Below are 19,866 nucleotides of genomic sequence, written 5' to 3' on the forward strand. Positions count from 1 at the left end.
CAAGTGCCACAGCTATGAGTTGATGATGTTTCTCATCTCTCCCTTCCCGTCTGTCTCTTGTAAAAAAAAAAAAAAATGTATAAGATATGACCTTAGTAAAAAAGTAAAAACTGCTGATGCATACCCTGCTACCATTTGGGTGGGAAAATGATATTGTCATTGTACTTTCCAAAGAAAAACACCTTTTCTCTTAGGGTTACAAACTGCAGTATTTATGTATGAAATTGTATGATGCTTTATTAAGTGAGCTATGAGAGCATTCACAATTTTTTTTAATATAAAGGTTTGTTTAACATTAAGAGTATCTGCTCTTTGAATGCTTGGTAAAACTGCTTAGACTTAATGGATTTCATGTGGGTAAGAGTAGATTTTAAACCACTGATTCAGTTTTCCTTGAAATTCATTTTAGTTCTCAGTATTTTTATTTCTTTATTTAATTTATTATTATTATTATTATTATTTTTAGTGCATGAGAGAGAGAGACAGACAGGAAGGGAGAGATGAGAAGCATCAACTCACTGTTGTGGTACCTTACTTGTTTATTCACTGCTTTCTTATATGTGCCTTGACAGGGGGCTCCAGCTGAGCCAGTGATGCCTTACTCAAGCCAACGACCTTGGGCTCAAGCAAACTTGGGCTTCAAGCCAGCGACCTTTGGTCTCAAGCCAGTGACCAGGGGGTCATGTCTATGGTCCCACACTCAAGCTGGTGACCCTGTGCTCAAGCTGGTGATCCCACACTCAAAATAGATGAGCCCACACTCAAGGTGGCAATCTTGGATTTTGAACCTGGGTTTCAGCATCCCAGGCTGATGCTCTATCCACTGCACCAACATCTGGTCAGGAGTATTTTTATTTCTTAAGTTATACTTTCCTAGCACAATATTCAGTTAATCACTTTTTAAATTTACTGCAATAAATTTATTGTCACTTAAAGATCTCGGCTGTACTTGTATTATATATTTTTTACTCCTGGCATTTCTATTCATAATGTCTAACTTAAAAAAATTAATCTTTCCAGATGTTTGCCTAGTTTTCTTCTCTTTTCAAACATGTCTGGGGAATCCTTTTAAAAATGTTCTGTAATTTCTATATTAATTTTTTTAATTCTCACTTTTATTTCTTTTTCTCTAAATTAAATTTAGAGAGGTGTGGGGGAGGAATGGGAAGCATCAACTCATAGTAATAGTTGCTTCTTGTATGTGCCTTGACTGGGCAAGCCCAGGGTTTTGAACTGGTGACCTCAGCATTCCAGGTCAACACTTTATCCACTGCGCTACCACAGGTCAGGCAAGTCTCATTTTAAAAATACCTGTTTTATCTAATTTTTCTGGCTTTAGTCAGCTCTTTTTATAATGTATATAGACTTGGAGGCTTAGCTCATTTCTTTTTACTCATTGTTTGATTGTTTACTTATTTAAGGCTTCAAAACTTTAAATTCCCCTCTCATAACCACTTAAATCACATTCAACAAGTTTTCATAATTCTGTCTATGGGTGTAACTTAAAGAAGTGCATCTTACTGTTCATCTTGGAGGGATGTGGGTAAAAGTGTTTACTCTGGTTAATGAGGCGTGTACGATAGTTTGTCCAGGTAGTTAGAACGTGGGAGAAACAACACTGGAGGATTGCTAGAAAGGCAGTCTAAGGGAGGAGTGTATGAATGGACTTCCCAGAATGGGCCCATGGAGTGTGGAAATGAGCATCCTTATGAATGTTCATCAGCGTGTATCCACCACAGAAGACGCTTTCAGTAATCAGCTGGAAAAGATGAGCAGCTCTGTAAATGGCAGTCAGCTTATTTCCCAACCTGCGGCGGGCAGCCTGTTTTCCTCTGTGGAATAGACACTTTTCCTGTATATGTGTCTGCCCTCCTCACCACCATGGTGTTTTTTTTTGTTTTGGTATTTTTCTGAAGCTGGAAACGGGGAGAGACAGTCAGACAGACTCCCACATACGCCCGACCGGGATCCACCCGGCATGCCCACCAGGGGGCGACGCTCTGCCCACCAGGGGGTGATGCTCTGCCCCTCCGGGGCGTCGCTCTGCTGCAACCGGAGCCACTCCAGCGCCTGGGGCAGAGGCCGAGGAGCCATCCCCAGCGCCCGGGCCATCTTTGCTCCAATGGAGCCCTGCTACGGGAGGGGAAGAGAGAGACAGAGAGGAAGGAGAAGGGGAGGGGTGGAGAAGCAGATGGGCGCCTCTCCTGTGTGCCCTGGCCGGGAATCGAACCCGAGACTTCTGCATGCCAGGCCGACGCTCTACCACTGAGCCAACCGGCCAGGGCCACCACCATGGTTTTGTTAGCAATGCCATCTGTGGACGTAATGAAGCTTAATTCACCATTACAGACAGCTTCCCACACACAAGCTCTAGTGTTTGAGATGTACCTTTGCATGCTGGGATCCTTGTGCTATTGAGCCAACAAGCAAAAGGAAGAGTTATTGTGTTGGCTGGGGTGATGGATCCTGAGTATCAAGAAGAGAGAATTTCTGGTGCGGAGGACCCGGGTTCGATTCCCGGCCAGGGCACACAGGAGAAGCGCCCATTTGCTTCTCCACCCCTCCGCCGCGCTTTCCTCTCTGTCTCTCTCTTCCCCTCCCGCAGCCGAGGCTCCATTGGAGCAGAGATGGCCCGGGCGCTGGGGATGGCTCCTTGGCCTCTGCCTCAGGCGCTAGAGTGGCTCTGGTCGCAATATGGCGACGCCCAGGATGGGCAGAGCATCGCCCCCTGGTGGGCAGAGCATCACCCCTGGTGGGCGTGCCGAGTGGATCCCGGTCGGGCGCATGCGGGAGTCTGTCTGACTGTCTCTCCCCGTTTCCAGCTTCAGAAATGAAAAAAAAAAAAAAAAAAAAAAAAAAAAAAAGAGAATTTCTGCCACATAAGTGAAATCAGAGAAAAGTATTTCTGAGACTCACAATTTTAGAGGCTACCTGATGACACTGCTATACACAGTGGGAAAATTTAGAGGAATATGGCAGCCACCCCTTAGGGACAGGACCAGAAAGGCTCAAGTCCCCTAAGAATGAAGGCTTAGGTCACCTTATCTGATAAGGAATCATAATCGGCTGAAATGTGGGCTGAGGACAAACTACATGGATTGGATAATGGAGGAAAATATCCACTATGGTGTATCGCAAATTTTAAAACCTTATATTTCCTGCTGTTTCAACACCCACACAAACAACACATGGGCATCTCCCAAGGCAACCAGGTGTACCAGTAGGATGATAAGGTTGGCCCCTGCCATAAATTTCTTTTCCTACCTGCCCCTTACCTTATGTAACCTAGTAGCATTCAAACACACCAATGAAATCCCCTTGAGCTTTTTGTTGTGTACAACACCCTGACTCCCAGTCAAGTTGCTTGCCCACTGGTCCTCTATTCCTCTCTGTTCCCCACTGGCTTGGTTGAGCCCACTCACTTGGTGTTCCCTCCTATGTCACCCCTTCTTGGCATGTAATGCAGTCACTCTGTCTCTCTGGATCTGTAGTATAATCGTTTATTGGGGGGGGTTTTTTGTTTTTTGTTTTTTGCCTGTATCTGTCCTATGTCCCCTCTGATGGCTATACCTGACTAACCATCAAGGAAAAAACAAACATGCAGCTGTATGTGTAATTGCAGAAGTGAAGACTGCAGTAAGTCATGCCTATTTTACCTCATTGTTACTTGGCACATTTTTATTTGTGTTAGCCAATTCCTTTCCTACAAAGAATTTTGAGGATGCACCAAAATAATATTTGTAAGGCATTCCATAAATCTTTGTTCCTGTTTTATGAAATGCTTTTCCTTCAGAAATATGTATATCTTCCACAATTTACCTGAATGGCATTGCCTGAAATTTAGTCCTTGACCCAGTACTATGAAATCGATGGCTTTGGTGGCACTGAGCAAGGTACTGTGTGGCTCTAATGTCATTTAATATACCAGATGTTTTCCTATTTGTTTTAATGGTGAAAGTTTAGGTTTTAAGTCACCTGGTCTTTTTCTGATTCTATGCAAAATGTATAATGTTTTTATCAGGCAAGTGCTGAGCCCAGAGAATCATAAACCACAAACACATTTCATTTTGTACAGTATGTGGTATCCTCTTAAAGAGAGGCTTCACATATATTGACATATGTAAATTATAATATAAAGTTTTGATTAAAACTCATGCAGAATCTATTCTAATAAGATTAGAATAGAAATACCTTATCTGTTGTTTAATTCCAGCTTCTACTACTGACTTCTAAGGGCATGCATACGTCTCTTCAATTTCTCTATACTTGTTTTCTCAGTTACAAAATGGAGACTGTAGCCCCTACTACCAATTCATTTGCTATTCTTAGCAAAATGAATAAGCTCCTTACACACATTTAAAATATGGTCAGAGAAGGTGATGTCAGCATCATGGCAGAGTGAGAAGACCCCTTTGTATCTCCCCTTAAGTTTGTAAGTCAGATAACTATAGTTCAACAAAGATACCTCTGCTCAACACACAAACATGCCCATGAGATTCATGCAGTGCTACATCCAAAGGTGAGGGTATTGCAACCAGTAGTGGAGGTGGGATGGGGGAGAGACAGAGATGGTGTCTGCAGATGCAGTTCGCACCCGCCATGGCCCTAGCCAGTGTGGTAATTCATGGTGGAGGAGTTGGGCTGAAGCCCTCACACCATAGCCTGGATGGTAAAAGGGGCAGAAGCAGTGTCCCTGCCTCATAAACTGCCACTCCACTGCCGCAGAACCCAGTAGCAGCAGCTGAGATGTGTCAAATAGCACAGTGGTGCCCACAGCCGTTACCAACAAGGAAGCAGTGTTTGTGGACTTGAGAACAAGCCTCCCTTTCCTCGTCCATTGAGGCAGCCTCAGTAGAGGCAGTAGAGACATGGCAAACGAAACTGTGGGGCTGGTAGATATTATTAACAAGGAGGCAGTGCTGGGAGCTCACAAACCCTGTCCCCGCCTCCACCATAGTGGTGGTGCCCCAAAACCGAGGCAACCTGGACACAGAGGGGACACCAACCACCCCAGTGGGTATGCAGCGATTTCCACAACCAAAGCCAGGCCACCACACCATGATCCAAGAGGCATAAGTAAGAGAAACAAAACTTGCTCTATGTCACCATCTGCTGGGAAACAAAAGACCTCTACTTATCAATCTGCTGAATTATTATGAGCAAAACAATAAATGAGAAAAGAGTTCACTACCTCAAATGCACAGGCAGAGAGACAATTCACCAAGTACTATGAAAAACAAAGGTAACATGGTAGCACCAAGAGAAAATAAAAGTTCTTCAGAAACCAAACTCAAAGTCATGGAAGACTGATTTAAATGACGAGAATTCAAGATTGCAGTTATGAAGAAACTCAACCAGATACAAGAAAAACGTAGAAAGGCAGTTCAGTGAACTCAGCAACAAAATTAATAAAAGGAGTACTTTTACCAAAGAAAATTAAACTATAAAAGAGAACCAAACAGAAATTCTGGAGTTCAGGAACCCAATAAATGAGATGAAGCTTTGGAAATAGCATTAGAAAGCATTGAAATCGAGGAGACCACATGGAAGAGAATTAGTGAGCTTAAAGACAAATCTAGAAATGTTTCAGGTGGAAGAAGAGAACATTTTTAAAAAAATGAATGAATTCTATGAGAACTATCTGACTCCATTAGAAAGAGCAACATGAGGATAATGGGTTTCCCAGGAGAGGAGAGAAAGAAGGGAGCAGAGAGCCTATTCAAAGAAATAATTGATGAAACTTAAGAAAAAAGGAAATAATTAATGGGAACTTCTTCCCAAACCTATGGGATGAGCTAGACATTCAAATACAAGAAGTTGTAAAAACACCTAATTATCTCAACACAGAGACCTTTTCCAAGACACAGTACATTAAAACTGTCAAAAATTAATGACAAGTCTCAAGGCAGTCAGGAAAAAAAAACAAAACAGTAATCTACCAAGGAAACCCCTTCAGAATTTTCAGTAGAAGCCCTACAAGACAGGAGAGAATGGAATGATATACTAAAAATATTAAAAGAGAACCACTAGCCAAGAATAATATATCCAACAAAGTTATCCTTTAGATATGAAAAATGAAGGCTTTTGCCTGACCATGTGGTAGAGCAGTGGATAGAGCATAGAGGACCCAGGTTCAAAACTCTGAGGTCGTTGGTTTGAGCACAGGCTTATCCAGCTTAAGCGCGGGCTCACCAGCTTGAGCATGGGGTCATAGACATGACCCCATGGTCTCTGGCTTGAGCTCAGAGGTTGCTGCTTGAAGCCCAAGGTCACTGGCTCAGCTGGAGCTCCTTGGTTAAGGCACGTATGAGAAAGCATCAATGAACAACTAAAGTGCTGCAACTATGAGTTGATGCTTCTCATCTCTCTCCCTTCCTGTCTGTCTGTCCCTGTCTGTTCCTCTCTCTCTCTCACACACACACACTAAAAGGAAAAAAAAAAAAAAAAGGGCTTTCTCAGACAAAAAAGAAAAAGCTGAGGAATCTAACAACCCTGCATTATAAGAAAAATTAAAAGGAGCTCTTATTTGTTTTTTTTTAGATTATTAATTTATTTCTTTTTAAGAGAGGAGAGAGAAAGAGAGAGAGGAGAGAGAAGTAGGGGAGAAGCGGGAAGCATCAACTCATAGTTGCTTCTTGTATGTGCCTTGATCGGACAAGCCTGAAGTTTCAAACCTGTGACCTCAGTGTTCCAGGTCAGTGCTCTATCTGCTGCATCACCACAGGTCAGGCTAAAAGGAGCTCTTCTACCTAAAACAAAAGGACAAAACAATTCAAAATGGACAGAATCAAGCAGGAAATTGCAACTCTACCTCTGAATAGGGTATTAAACACTTATTACATAAAGGTTAAAAGGCATTAAAAATAACTATAAATTGGTAACAAATGCACACCCGAAGGGATCATTTGCGATTACAAGCATAAAAGAGGAGGAGGAAAGGGACCGAACTTGTATAGGTGAATGAAGATAAGATGTAATCAGAAGCAAGAGGACTATTGTATCTGTGAGACATTTTATACGAACCTAATGGTAACCAAAAATAAAAATCCAGAGCGGAGGACATGAAATATTAAAAAAAAAAAAAAGGAAATAGAGAAAAACCATGAAAACTTCTCAACTAAAATAGCAGACAGAAATACAAGGGAAAAGAAACAATGGAGACAAAGAGAAATCAGAAAACAAAGATAAAATAACTGTAGTAGGCAGTGCAGTGTTTGCTGAGTTGATGGGCGACTAGCAGGTGTGCTGTGATGGCAGCAGCAGCAGGAAAGATGGCGGCGCCCTCCTTGGAGCAGAAGCTGCCCTTGCCTAGAATTAAATCAGAAGCAGTAGAACCCTGAGGCCTGTTGGAGGAGGATCGACCTCAACCTGGATATCCAGCAGCCGAGGCCCACCTTGCAGTTCCGGCTGGGTAAAGGTGGCGGCAGATGCTCACCATCCTCACAGAGCTCCCAGCAGCAACCCATGCTCCACACTGGACCCTGCCACAGGTTGGAGTTCCCATGCAGGGGTCGTCAAACTTTTTATAAAAACCGCTCACTTTTGCAGTGCTGGTCGACCTGGTCCCTACCGCCCACTAATGGGCGGTCCAGCTTTCATGATGGGCCAATCGCGGCGCTGTTTGGTTGCATGGTAGGGACCAGGTTGGCCAGCACTGCAAAAGTGGGCGGTTTTTATAAAAAGTTTGATGACCCCTGCAAGTGTGGCGAGTATCAATATTGACCAGAAGCTGCAGGAGATCATGAAACAGACAGACTACCTGACTATTGGGAGCCAGTGCTACCAGGAGGAAATCAACGACCTGGGCAATTTGGGGGAGAGAAGCAGAGGCACATGTGGCCAGGTATGGAAGGTGGGCCACATTATCTTCTTCAAACAAATGCGACCCTCAGGAAACTAGGAAGAGAGCAAATGGATCCTCATGGACCTGGATGTGGTACTGAAGAGCCACGACTTGCCCTTCATTGCGCAGTGCTTCCGGGACCTCCATCACCAACACGGATGTCTTCGTTGCCATGGAGCTCGGGCACCTGTGCAGAGAACCTGAAGAAGCAGAAGCAGGGCCTCATCTCTGAAGGGATCCTGGGCAAGATGATGGTGGCGATTCTGAAGGCACTCTACCATCTGAAGGAGAAGCATGACCCACCAGGATGTCAAGCCCTCCAACATACTGTTGGACGAACAGGGCCAGACCAAGCTCTGCAACTTCAGTGTCAGCGGCTGCCTGGTTGTAGACTCCAAGGCCAAAATGCAGAGTGCTGGTGGCACTGCCTATGTGACATCTGAGTGCATTGACAGCCCCCCCCCCCCCCCACCTCGGCCAGACCATGACATCTGGGCTGATGTGTGGAGCCTAGGAATCTGTCTGGTGAAGATGGCAACAGGACGGTTTCCTAATAAAGAGCTGTTTAAGGTGAACTTTGAGGTCCTCACTAAGGTCCCGCAGGAAGAGCCCTGCTCCTGCTCAGTCACATGGGCTTCTCTGGGGACTTTCAGTCCTTTGTCAAAGACTGCCTTACTGAAGATCACAGAAAGAGACCCAAGTATAATAAGCTATTTGAACAAAGCTTCATCAAATGCTACAAGAAGCTGGAGGTGGATGTGGCATCCTGGCAAAGACCAAGTCACCTAGGGCTGGTGGAGTCCTAAGCCTGCATCATTTGCCCTTCTTCAGGTAGTTGTGTGGTGACAGCCAGCCCCCGGGGGGCGGGGGGCAGGAATGTAGCCACAGGCCCCCTTTTCCTTACTCAGCTACCCAGTTGCCCGCCAAGGGAACTGGATGGCCTCTGAGGGCTGAGGACAGAAAGTAGAGGATGCCAACCCAACCCCAACTCCCTACCCAGCAGCCACGGACAGATGGGCCCACCAGGCCTTAGCCCTTCCAGTCCTGGGGTCAGCTTGATGTACCAGTCCTCAACAGACACTGTTAACAGAAGACAGCAGGGCGTGAGCTGACTTGCTATTTATTCAGTTGTAACCTCTGGGCTGGGGTGGCCACCAGGGGCCAGGAGAGAATCACCAGTCCTGCATACTCCTACACCTGCCCCATGCTGTCCCTTCCGCCTTCCATGGTACATATGCTCCCTGTCTCCATTTCCCTCTGTCACCCCCCTCAATGGCTCTCTGGTCTTCCCTGTCTCCCTTCCTGCCTCTGTCTCTCCCGGCCCACGCTCAGGCTCTGCCACCCACAACAGGACCCCTTGGTCCACTTAGGTCTGTAGCAAATAATAAGTCTCTTAGACGGACCCTTGTCCCAGGAAGCTGATCTGGACTGTACTCTCTCTTCTCTCTCTTTCTGAGTTTATTGTGTTTTGTTGTACTTGGTGGGGTGTTTGAGGGATGATGGAAGAAGAGCTTGTTCTCATGGGGTTTGTCAGAACTTTCAGAAACTTTTATCAGAGTCATGTGTTTAGCTGCTTGTGGTGTAGCCCTTGACTGCCAGTGGGCACTGGCAGTGCTGGAGCCAGGGGCCGGGCAGGGGCCTGGACCACTATGCCTTGTCAGCCTGACCTGGAAAGACTAGTCCCAAAGGTCAGTGCTGGGGGCAAGGGCTCCTCCTCCCTTGGGGTTGGACACTAGCTACAGCTTAGGGTGAGTTGAAGACCTCAGGGGGTGCAGACGGAGCCATGAGCATGTGGCCACCCAGGGTGGCCCCCAAGGAAGGTGGGTACAGGACATGGCGGGAGGCAGCAAATGCTGGTGTGGCACGGAGAAGGAAATGGATGACAAGAATGGGGACCACAGGGCCCAGGGAGGCAGGGATCGAGGGTACAGGGAATGGATGTGGAGGTTCAAGGATGTGTGACAGGGACAGAGGTGGGGAAGGCTGAGGACTGGATATGTGAAGGCAGTCATGCCTTTACAGTGCACCTGAACACCCCTCACAGCCCCCAGAGCTGGCCAGCCTTCAGCCCACCTTGAGGCTGGGTCATGGGACCCCCTCCACCCAGCCCTCTGCAGCAGTCAGAGAAGGAGGGTGTTTTTCCTTTTTTGGTGGTGATGCATGCAAATCAGTTGACAAAGCACACACACACATGCACACACGCACACACCAACCAACACCGAAGGTAAGAAACCTCCCTGGATGTAGCCGGAGCAATCTAGACTCAGCATAGTCATCACCAGGGTTCCCCAAACTTTTTACACAGGGGGCCAGTTCACTGTCCCTCAGACCGTTGGAGGGCCGGACTATAAAAAAAAAACTATGAACAAATCCCTATGCACACTGCACATATCTTATTTTAAAGTAAAAAACAAAATGGGAACAAGTACAATATTTAAAATAAAGAACAAGTAAATTTAAATCAACAAACTGATCAGTATTTCAATGGGAACTATGGGCCTGCTTTTGGCTAATGAGATGGTCAATGTCCAGTTCCATATTTGTCATTGCTAGCCGTAACAAGTGATATGATGTGCTTCCAGAGCTGTGACACGTGCGTCCCACGTTACCGGAAGTAGTACTGTACATGACATCGCGCTTTGCGGCGCTGCCACATACAGTACTCCAGGAGCATAGGATGCGGATGCTGACCTCCTCTGAAAGAGGTGCCTCCTCTCACTGACCACCAATGAAAGAGGTGCCCCTTCTGGAAGTGCAGCAGGGGCCGGATAAACGGCCTCAGGGGGCCACATGCGGCCCGCGGGCCATAGTTTGGGGACCCCTGGTCATCACTGTAACCTCTCTCTATCTTACTGACTCTTGTTACTCTTAACATAGTCACAAAAGGCCGCATGTTTAAAGTCCTTGTTTTCTCTCTACCCAGAGGCTGACTGCTCAGGTTTATTTTCATTTAACTTTATTTAGTTTCGTGAGTGTGTATCTGCATGCCTCTCCCCTTCAGTGTTAATTGAGAACCCTGGGGGAGCCTCTCCTCCCCTCTGTCTCTCCCCTGTTTCTACCTCTGTCTCCAGTCACCAGCCATGCTTCTCAACCAGGCAGAGGATTGAGCAGGTGGGCTGTCAGGGGCCGGGGGAACTAGGTCCAGCCCACCAGCCCACGACCCTTTCTCAGGCCACTACTATTGCCCCTTCCCTTTTTAAAATTTAATTTAATTAGTTTTACAGAGACAGAGTGAGAGTCAGAGAGAGGGACAGATAAGGACAGACAGACAGGAACGGAGAGAGATGAGAAGCATCAATCATCAGTTTTTCGTTGTGACACCTTAGTTGTTCACTGATTGCTTTCTCATATGTGCCTTGACCGTGGGGCTACAGCAGAGCGAGTGACCCCTTGCTCAAGCCAGTGACCTTGGGTCCAAGCTGGTGAGCTTTGCTCAGACCAGATGAACCTGCGCTCAAACTGGCGACCTCGGGGTCTCGAACCTGAGTCCTCCACATCCCAGTCTGACACTCTATCCACTGCCTGGTCAGGCGCCCCTTCCCTTTTTAAAATCAAACACTCTTGTTTATAAATCCTTAGAAACTTGAGACTAAAACCCCTCCCTTTTCTTCCAAAAAAAAAAAAAAGCTGTAGTAAGTTCTCTTATATCAATAATCACTCTAAATGTAAATAGACTGAACTCACCAATCAAAAGGCACAGAATATCAGGAAGGATTAAAAAACAAGACCCAACTGCCTGACCAGGCGGTAGTGCAGTGGATAGAGCATCGGACTGGGATGTGGAGGACCCAGGTTTGAAACCCCAAGGTCACTGGCCTGAGCATGGGCTCATCCAGCTTGAGTGCCAAGTCGCTGGCTTGAGTGTCAGGTTGCTGGCTTGAGCATGGGATCATAGACATGGCCACAACAGCCTGCTTGCTGGGTTGTGGTAGACTGCAAGTGGCAAAAAGCCTTTGTAAATTTGAGGCTTAGCAAAAGGCTAAGTTCTCTCCCCCACCTCCATATTGGCTATGAAGCTGAGTATTTGCACTTATCCCATAGCCCCACTTCACTTGCTTGCTTAAGTTGCTGGAAGCAATTTACATGCCCTTCCTCTCACCTTTTGTTTGTTCAGATGTTGGTTGATTTCACTTATGCATGGTAGGGGGATTCCTGTTTACGCCTTAAATGGATTCCTGTTTATGCCTTAAGAGAGTTCCTGTTTTTGCCTCAGATGTGTGATTTTGTATCAAAGACTTCCTTATTTGCATATGGCTATATAATAAAGCAAACTGGGGGCTATGGTGCTCAGATATTGCCATCAGCATTGAAGAGGCCTCCCGTCCCATCTTCTATTCTCGGTGAGTCTATTTTCTTAATTCTGCACTGTTCTCCTTCAGGACCCAGAATTACTAGCCGTGCTGGTCCGCGGCACTGGATCACTGGCTTGAGTGTGGGATCATAGACAAGACCCCATGGTAGTTAGTTTAGCCCAAAGGTCACTGGCTTGAAGCCCATGGTTGCTGGCTTGAGCAAGGGGTCACTCGGTCTGCTGCAGCCCCCCACTCAAGGTATATATGAGAAAGAAATCACTGAACAACTAAGGTGCTGCAACAAAGAAGTGATGCTTCTCATCTCTCTCCCTGCCTGTCTGTCCCTCTCTCTGATTCTTTGTCAAAAAATTAAATAAAAATTAAATAATAAAAAAAGTAGACCCAACTATATGCTGCCTTCAGGAGACTCATCTGAGCTCTCAAGACAAACATGGGCTCAAAGGAAGGGGTGGAAGACAATTCTCCAAGAAAATGTCATCCAGAGAAAATTGGGTGTAGCTGAACTTACATCATACAAAACTGATTTAAATTTTTTTTTTTTTTTTTTTTTTTTTTTTTTTTTTTTTTTTTTTTTAGTGAGAGGAGAGGAGGCAGAGACAGAATTCCACATGTGCCCGGACTGGGATCCACCTGGCAAGCCCACTAGAGGGCGATGCTCTGCCCACCAGGAGCTGCTGCTCTATTGCAACCAGAGCCATTTTTTTAGCACCTGAGGTGGAGGCCATGTAGTCATCCTCAGCACCTGGGGCCAACTCGCTGTAATTGAGTCATGGCTGCAGGAGGGGAGGAGAGAGAGTGTGTGAGAGAGAGAGAAGCAAGCGGGAGTGGTGGAGAAGCAGATGGGCGCTTCTCCTGTGTGCCCTGATCGGGAATCGAACTTGGGACTTCCACACACCAGGCTGACGCTCTACCACTGAGCCAACTGGCCAGAGCCCATACAAAATTGATTTAAAAATAAAAAAATGATAATGAGGCCCTGGCTGGTTGGCTCAGCGGTAGAGCGTCGGCCTGGTGTGCGGGAGACCCAGGTTCGATTCCCGGCCAGGGCACATAGGAGAAGCGCCCATTTGCTTCTCCACCCCCCTCCCTCCTTCCTCTCTGTCTCTCTCTTCCCCTCCCGCAGCCAAGGCTCCATTGGAGCAAAGGTGGCCCGGGCGCTGGGGATGGCTCCTTGGCCTCTGCCCCAGGCGCTAGAGTGGCTCTGGTCGCGGCAGAGCGACCCCCCGGAGGGGCAGAGCATCGCCCCCTGGTGGGCAGAGCCTCGCCCCTGGTGGGCGTGCCGGGTGGATCCTGGTCGGGCGCATGCGGGAGTCTGTCTGGCTGTCTCACCCCTTTCCAGCTTCAGAAAAATACAAAAAAAAAAATGATAATGAGATAAAGATGGACGTTTTATAATGAAAAATGGGACAATCCATCTAAAGTGTCCTATAATGTTACAAACTCACTAATTAGTTCTAATCACTTGCTAAGATTCCATTGGATTTTCTCCATAGATGATCATGTTATATATGTATAAAGGATGTTTTACTTCTTCCTTTTCTACCTGGATGCCTTTTAAAAAAATTTATTTATGATTTTAATTTGTGTTTACATAGATTCAAGTATCCCACCGAATATATCTTCTCCCACTCCCTTATTCCCCCTCAGCCCCCCATGCCCCCTCCCCCCAGTGCCTTCCCCACTTCCTTCCAGGATTTGCTGTCCTGTTCTCTATAATGCTGTGTTATGTATATATAATTTCATTAATCTCTTTCCCTTCTCTGATCCCATCTTCTCTTCTACAGTGTGTCTGTAAAGTATGGTGCACTTTTGACCAGTCACAGGAAAGCAACAAAAGACAATAGAAATGTGAAATCTGCACCAAATAAAAGGAAAACTCTCCCAGTTTCATACCTATTCAGTGCAGTTCGAAGTGGGCTCACACACAGATTTTTTAGGGCTCCTTAGGTAGCTATCCCATATAGCCTCTACAGACTCGTCACTGACTGATGGCCTACCAGAACGGGGTTTCTCCACCAAACTGCCGGTTTCCTTCAACTGCTTATCCCACCAAGTAATGTTATTCCTATGTGGTGGCCCTTCATTATAAGCACGCTGATATTCACGTTGCACTTTGGTTACGGATTTGAATTTAACGAGCCACAGAACACACTGAACTTTCCTCTGTACCGTCCACATCTCGACTGGCATGGCCGTGGGCTGCTCCGCTGTACACACGGTGTTACATCATCATCTGCGCATACGCACATGCTGCCACATCATCCTACAGAAACTGGGAGGGTTTGTTTTATTTGGTGCAGATTTCACATTTCCATTGTCTTTTGTTGCTTTTCTGTGACGGGTCAAAAGTGCACCACGACTTGACAGACACACTGTACTTTCCCTCCGACCGCTTTCACTCTGGTCCCTTTGATCCCGCCTCTGCCTCTGTTCCATTGCTCAGTTCACATTGCTCAGTTCACATTGTTCATTGGATTCCTCAAATGAGTGAGGTCATATGGTATTTTTATTTCTTTGCCTAGCTTATTTGACTTAGCATAATAGTTTTCAGGTCCCTGGATGCCTTTTATTGATGGATTTATCCCGTTATAATGAATTGGATTTTACTGACTGTTTGCATGCCAAGTGATTTTTGATTGGATAACTGACATTGGATATTTTGCCTTGCATGCTATATGTTTTTGCATTACTAAACACATTCCTGAACTTGGCCCTCAACTTCTGTAGTTATTTGGAAACAGCTTGATTCTTTAGAGTCTTGCTTTTAAGATTTGCTATGTAAGACCAGAGCAGCTTTTAGTGAAGGATTATTATTTTCCACACTACTGAGGCAAGATCCTTTTGAGTAACTCAGTCCCTCCCTAACATCTCCTGAATTAAGAGGCTTCTATTCTGGCGAGTAGGGGAAGATGCTCATCCAGGTTCAGCTTGAGCAATGAGCAGAGTTACCTATAATCCTTTCTGGAAGCCGTTTCTCAGACATAGGGTAGTTTCTTCACGTGCCTGTGTTGATCAGTGTTCTCCTGAGTACTCGAGGAGAACCTTGTGCAGAGCTCCTGGGTCCTCTCTGCCTTCAGCTCTTGATCTTCAGTACACTGGGCTTTAGAGCCCTGACTTCAGACTGGTCTCCCTTCCTCACGTGGCAAAGGCCAGAATCAGTCCAGTCCTTTGACCTGACAATTGAACTGCTGAAGCTGCTAGGTTGCTTTAAAACAGGGGTCCCCAAACTACGGCCTGCTGGCCGCATGCGGCCCCCTGAGGCCATTTATCCGGCCCCCACCGCACTTCCGGAAGGGGTACCTCTTCCATTGGTGGTCAGTGAGAAGAGCATAGTTCCCATTGAAATACTGGTCAGTTTGTTGATTTAAATTTACTTGTTCTTTATTTTAAATATTGTATTTGTTCCTGTTTTGCTTTTTTACTTTAAAATAAGATATGTGCAGTGTGCATAGGGATTTGTTCATAGTTTTTTTTATAGTCCGGCCCTCGAACGGTCTGAGCGACAGTGAACTGGCCCCCTGTGTAAAAAGTTTGGGGATCCCTGCTTTAAAACATAGGTCAGATCATTTAATTCTTCTGTTAAAAAAAATAAATCTCCAGGCCCTGGCTGGTTGTCTCAGTGGTAGAGCGTCGGCCTGGCGTGCAGGGGACCCGGGTTCGATTCCCGGCCAGGACACATAGGAGAAGCGCCCATTTGCTTCTCCACCCCCCCTCCTTCCTCTCTGTCTCTCTCTTCCCCTCCCGCAGCCGTGGCTCCATTGGAGCAAGGATGGCCCGGGCGCTGGGGATGGCTCCTTGGCCTCTGCCCCAGGCACTAGAGTGGCTCTGGTCGTGGCAGAGCGACGCCCGGAGGGGCAGAGCATCGCCCCCTGGTGGGCAGAGCGTCGCCCCTGGTGGGCGTGCCGGGTGGATCCCGGTCGGGCGCATGCGGGAGTCTGTCTGACTGTCTCTCTTCGTTTCCAGCTTCAGAAAAAAAAAATCTCCAAAGGGGACTCTTACTCAGAGATAAAGCCAAAGACATAAAAAGCCCAGCGTGATCGGGCTTGCTTTCCTCTCCGGTTCTATCCACTCCTACTCTTCCACTTGCTCATTCTGGATTCAGCCACACTGGCCTTCTCACCCTTTCTAGAATGCCAGGCTCTTTCCTGCCTCAGGGTCTTTGCACTGACTCTTACCTGTCTGGACCTCTCTTGTGCTGGGGTTCCACCTGACTCACTTCCCGACTTCCTTCAGGTCCTCAAATGCTCTCAGACACGATTTCCTGGCCACAATATTTAAAGTTTCACCCTGCCTCTCCTACCCCCTGCATTACTTACTACTCCTGCATTATTCCCAGCTCTTGGAATCATGCCTACCTGGCACAGAATAGTCACAAATACTCGCTGTCTAATTAGACCATGACCTTTCACCCTGGTCTTGTCTAATGTCATTCTTTTGGTCCAGAACACTCTTGGCCTGCCCATGTCTCTCCTTCCCTCTTCTTTAACCAATGGGGAACAAGTGGTAGGTAGGTGTACAATGACTGTGATACAACTAGGGCAGCAAGGAGTTGTCAGATATGAGGGAGTTTGGGTGCAATGAAGCCACTGGAGGGTTCTGAACAGAGCAGAACAAGATCCACCTTATATCCTTTTTTTTTTAAAATTTTTCCGAAGCTGGAAACGGGGAGGCAGTCAGACAGACTCCCGCATGCGCCCGACTGGGATCCACCCGGCACGCCCACCAGGGGGCGATGCTCTGCCCCTCCGAGGCGTCGCTCTGCCGCGACCAGAGCCATTCCAGCGCCTGAGGCAGAGGCCACAGAGCCATCCTCAGCGCCCGGGCCAACTTTGCTCCAATGGAGCCCTGGCTGCGGGAGGGGAAGAGAGAGACAGAGAGGAAGGAGAGGGGGAGGGGTGGAGAAGCAGATGGGCGCTTCTCCTGTGTGCCCTGGCTGGGAATCGAACCCAGGACTCCTGCATGCCAGGCCGATGCTCTACCAGTGAGCCAACCGGCCAGGGCCTCCACCTTATATCTTTTTTTTTTTTTTGTATTTTTCTGAAGCTGGAAATGGGGAGAGACAGTCAGACAGACTCCCGCATGCGCCCGACCGGGATCCACCTGGCATGCCCACCAGGGGGCGCTGCTCTGCCCCTCCGGGGCGTTGCTCTGCCGAGACCAGAGCCACTCCAGTGCCTGGGGCAGAGGCCAAGGAGCCATCCCCAGCGCCCGGGCCATCTTTGCTCCAATGGAGCCTTGGCTGCGGGAGGGAAAGAGAGAGAGACAGAGGAAGGAGGGGGGGTGGAGAAGCAAATGGGCACTTCTCCTATGTGCCCTGGCCGGGAATCGAACCTGGGTCCCCCGCACGCCAGGCAGACGCTCTACCGCTGAGCCAACCGGCCAGGGCCTCCACCTTATATCTTAATAGAATCCCAGTGCCTCCCACGTTGAGAATGATCTGAGATTGTGCAAGGCAGAAATGAAGAAACGGGTATCCAGGCAAGAGACAAGGGTGGCTTGGACCCCGGCCTTTGTTGCATGCTAGCAGCTTCCAGGTGAGTTTTCAAGCATACAGCGAACTGTGTGTGAGAACAGTAGATGAGTGATCTGGCTAAGAGTGGGTGGATTGCTTTCCACCCCAGTGGTTGATGAGAATTAAAAGGGATTTATTTGAGGCCCTGGCCGGTTGGCTCAGTGGTAGAGCGTCGGCCTGGCGTGCAGGAGTCCCAGGTTCGATTCCCGGCCAGGGCACACAGGAGAAGCGCCCATCTGCTTCTCCACCCCTCCCCCTCTCCTTCCTCTCTGTCTCTCTCTTCCCCTCCCGCAGCTGAGGCTCCATTGGAGCAAAGTTGGCCCGGGCGCTGGGGATGGCTCTGTGGCCTCTGGCTCAGGCGCCAGGATGGCTCTGGATGCAACAGAGCGATGCCCCAGATGGGCAGAGCATCGCCCCCTGGTGGGTGTGCCGGGTGGATCCCAGTCGGGCACATGCGGGAATCTGTCTGACTGCCTCCCCATTTCGAGCTTCGAAAAAATGAAGAAAAAAAAAAAAGGGATTTATTTGAGTAGGACAGTAGCCCCTTCCTGGGTTACTGTAGGAGAGAGACTTACAGGTTGGGTGGGGGCTGCAAGAACAGGAGACTCTAGGCAGAAGCATGAGAAGCTTGGGAAGGAAGCTAAAGAAAGCTTCTGTGCAGCTGCTTTAACTTGCACTGAAAATGCCAGTCAGTGTTTCCTCAGGGACTGGGGGCTGAGCAAAACCAATTCCCTGACAGAGGAGCAGGGTAGGGTTGGCACTGAAGACAGAAGCCCATGAGTAAGCCATGGGCTACTGAACTAGCCCTTGTCTTCTGTGGCGTGTTGGGGTCTCTGGAGTCTGTCCTGGATGCCAGGGCTTGTGCCCTGTGCAGAGCTGGCTGAGCTGGCCTTGCAGGTGACCTTGGAGGAGGAGCCTGGATAGGGTATGCGAAGGGTGAGCCTCCAGGTCTGCATCTCAGCGATTAGGCCCTGCCAGCAGCTGTGTGGAAAGCACAGGGTGGAATGGACGGAGGCTGGGTGTGGGGCAGCTGTGTTAGGCTTGCTCGCTGGTTTACCGGCTGCAAGCCCTTTGCCTGATGAGTGCGTGAGCACGTGGTAGCACCCCGTGCATATGGCCTGTATAAGGCTATGGGTGCCCGTGCTCAGGGGGATTGCGGATGTGCGGATTGTCTGCCCGCCACTCTGAGGGGCCATTTTTCTGTTTCTTTGCCTGAGAGGCCGTTTCCCCTGCCTGTGTGATTGTCTGCTGTCGTGACACTTTATTAAACGAAATGGTCCAACGCTTTGCGGCTCCGCAGTTTTTTGTTTTTTTTTTTGTTTTTTTTTCCTGAAGCTGGAAACGGGGAGAGACAGTCAGACAGACTCCCGCATGTGCCCGACCGGGATCCACCCGGCACGCCCACCAGGGGCGATGCTCTGCCCACCAGGGGGGATGCTCTGCCCCTCCGGGGCGTCGCTCTGCCGCGACCAGAGCCACTCTAGCGCCTGGGGCAGAGGCCAAGGAGCCATCCCCAGCGCCCAGGCCATCTTTGCTCCAATGGAGCCTTGGCTGCGGGAGGGGAAGAGAGAGACAGAGAGGAAGGAGGGGGAGGGGGTGGAGAAGCAAATGGGCGCTTCTCCTATGTGCCCTGGCCGGGAATCGAACCCGGGTTCCCCGCGCGCCAGGCCGACGCTCTACAGCTGAGCCTACCGGACAGGGCCGGCTCCGCAGTTTTGCTACTGTCTACCCAAATCCAGTGTGAACCTGTCTGGCCTCGGCCACCGGTATTACACTGGGGCAAAGCTTGCCACAAGTCTGGGAGGAGCCCTGACAGGGCATCTGGGGAGGGAATACACGGTGAAGTCACTGGGACCCATGGCCTGGTGTTACTTTGTGCCAGGTCCTGAGTCAGGTTGTGTCTGAGGCACTCAGGTAAGGTTAGTCTGGCTCTGAGCAACTGACTCTTGTGACTAAGTTCACAGACCTCAATATACTAAGCCCGGGTGACACAAGAAGATGTGTGATTGGGTGAATTTGGCACTGGGGACTCAATGAATGGGTGCCCAGGTGGACACCCCTGGTTGGGGAGGGGCTGGTTCTGGCAAGCCTGTCATCTTTAAAGTTCTGTGTTTGCTCGAACCTACTGTGCAGGTGACACAGACTGTACACCAGATCTTGGGCCCCAGGGGTCCACCAGCTCAGCTGACTTTCACCTT

At 48.4% G+C, this 19,866-nt stretch overlaps 1 pseudogene; it reads left to right on the top strand.

Moving 5' to 3' along the window:
* The first annotated feature begins 7,271 nt into the window (after positions 1 to 7,271).
* LOC136385818 (dual specificity mitogen-activated protein kinase kinase 7-like) lies at positions 7,272 to 8,678 on the top strand (annotated as a pseudogene).
* The last annotated feature ends 11,188 nt before the right edge of the window (positions 8,679 to 19,866 follow it).

The sequence above is a fragment of the Saccopteryx leptura genome, chromosome X (genome assembly GCF_036850995.1).
Source record: "Saccopteryx leptura isolate mSacLep1 chromosome X, mSacLep1_pri_phased_curated, whole genome shotgun sequence".
Taxonomy (NCBI): Eukaryota; Metazoa; Chordata; class Mammalia; order Chiroptera; family Emballonuridae; genus Saccopteryx; species Saccopteryx leptura.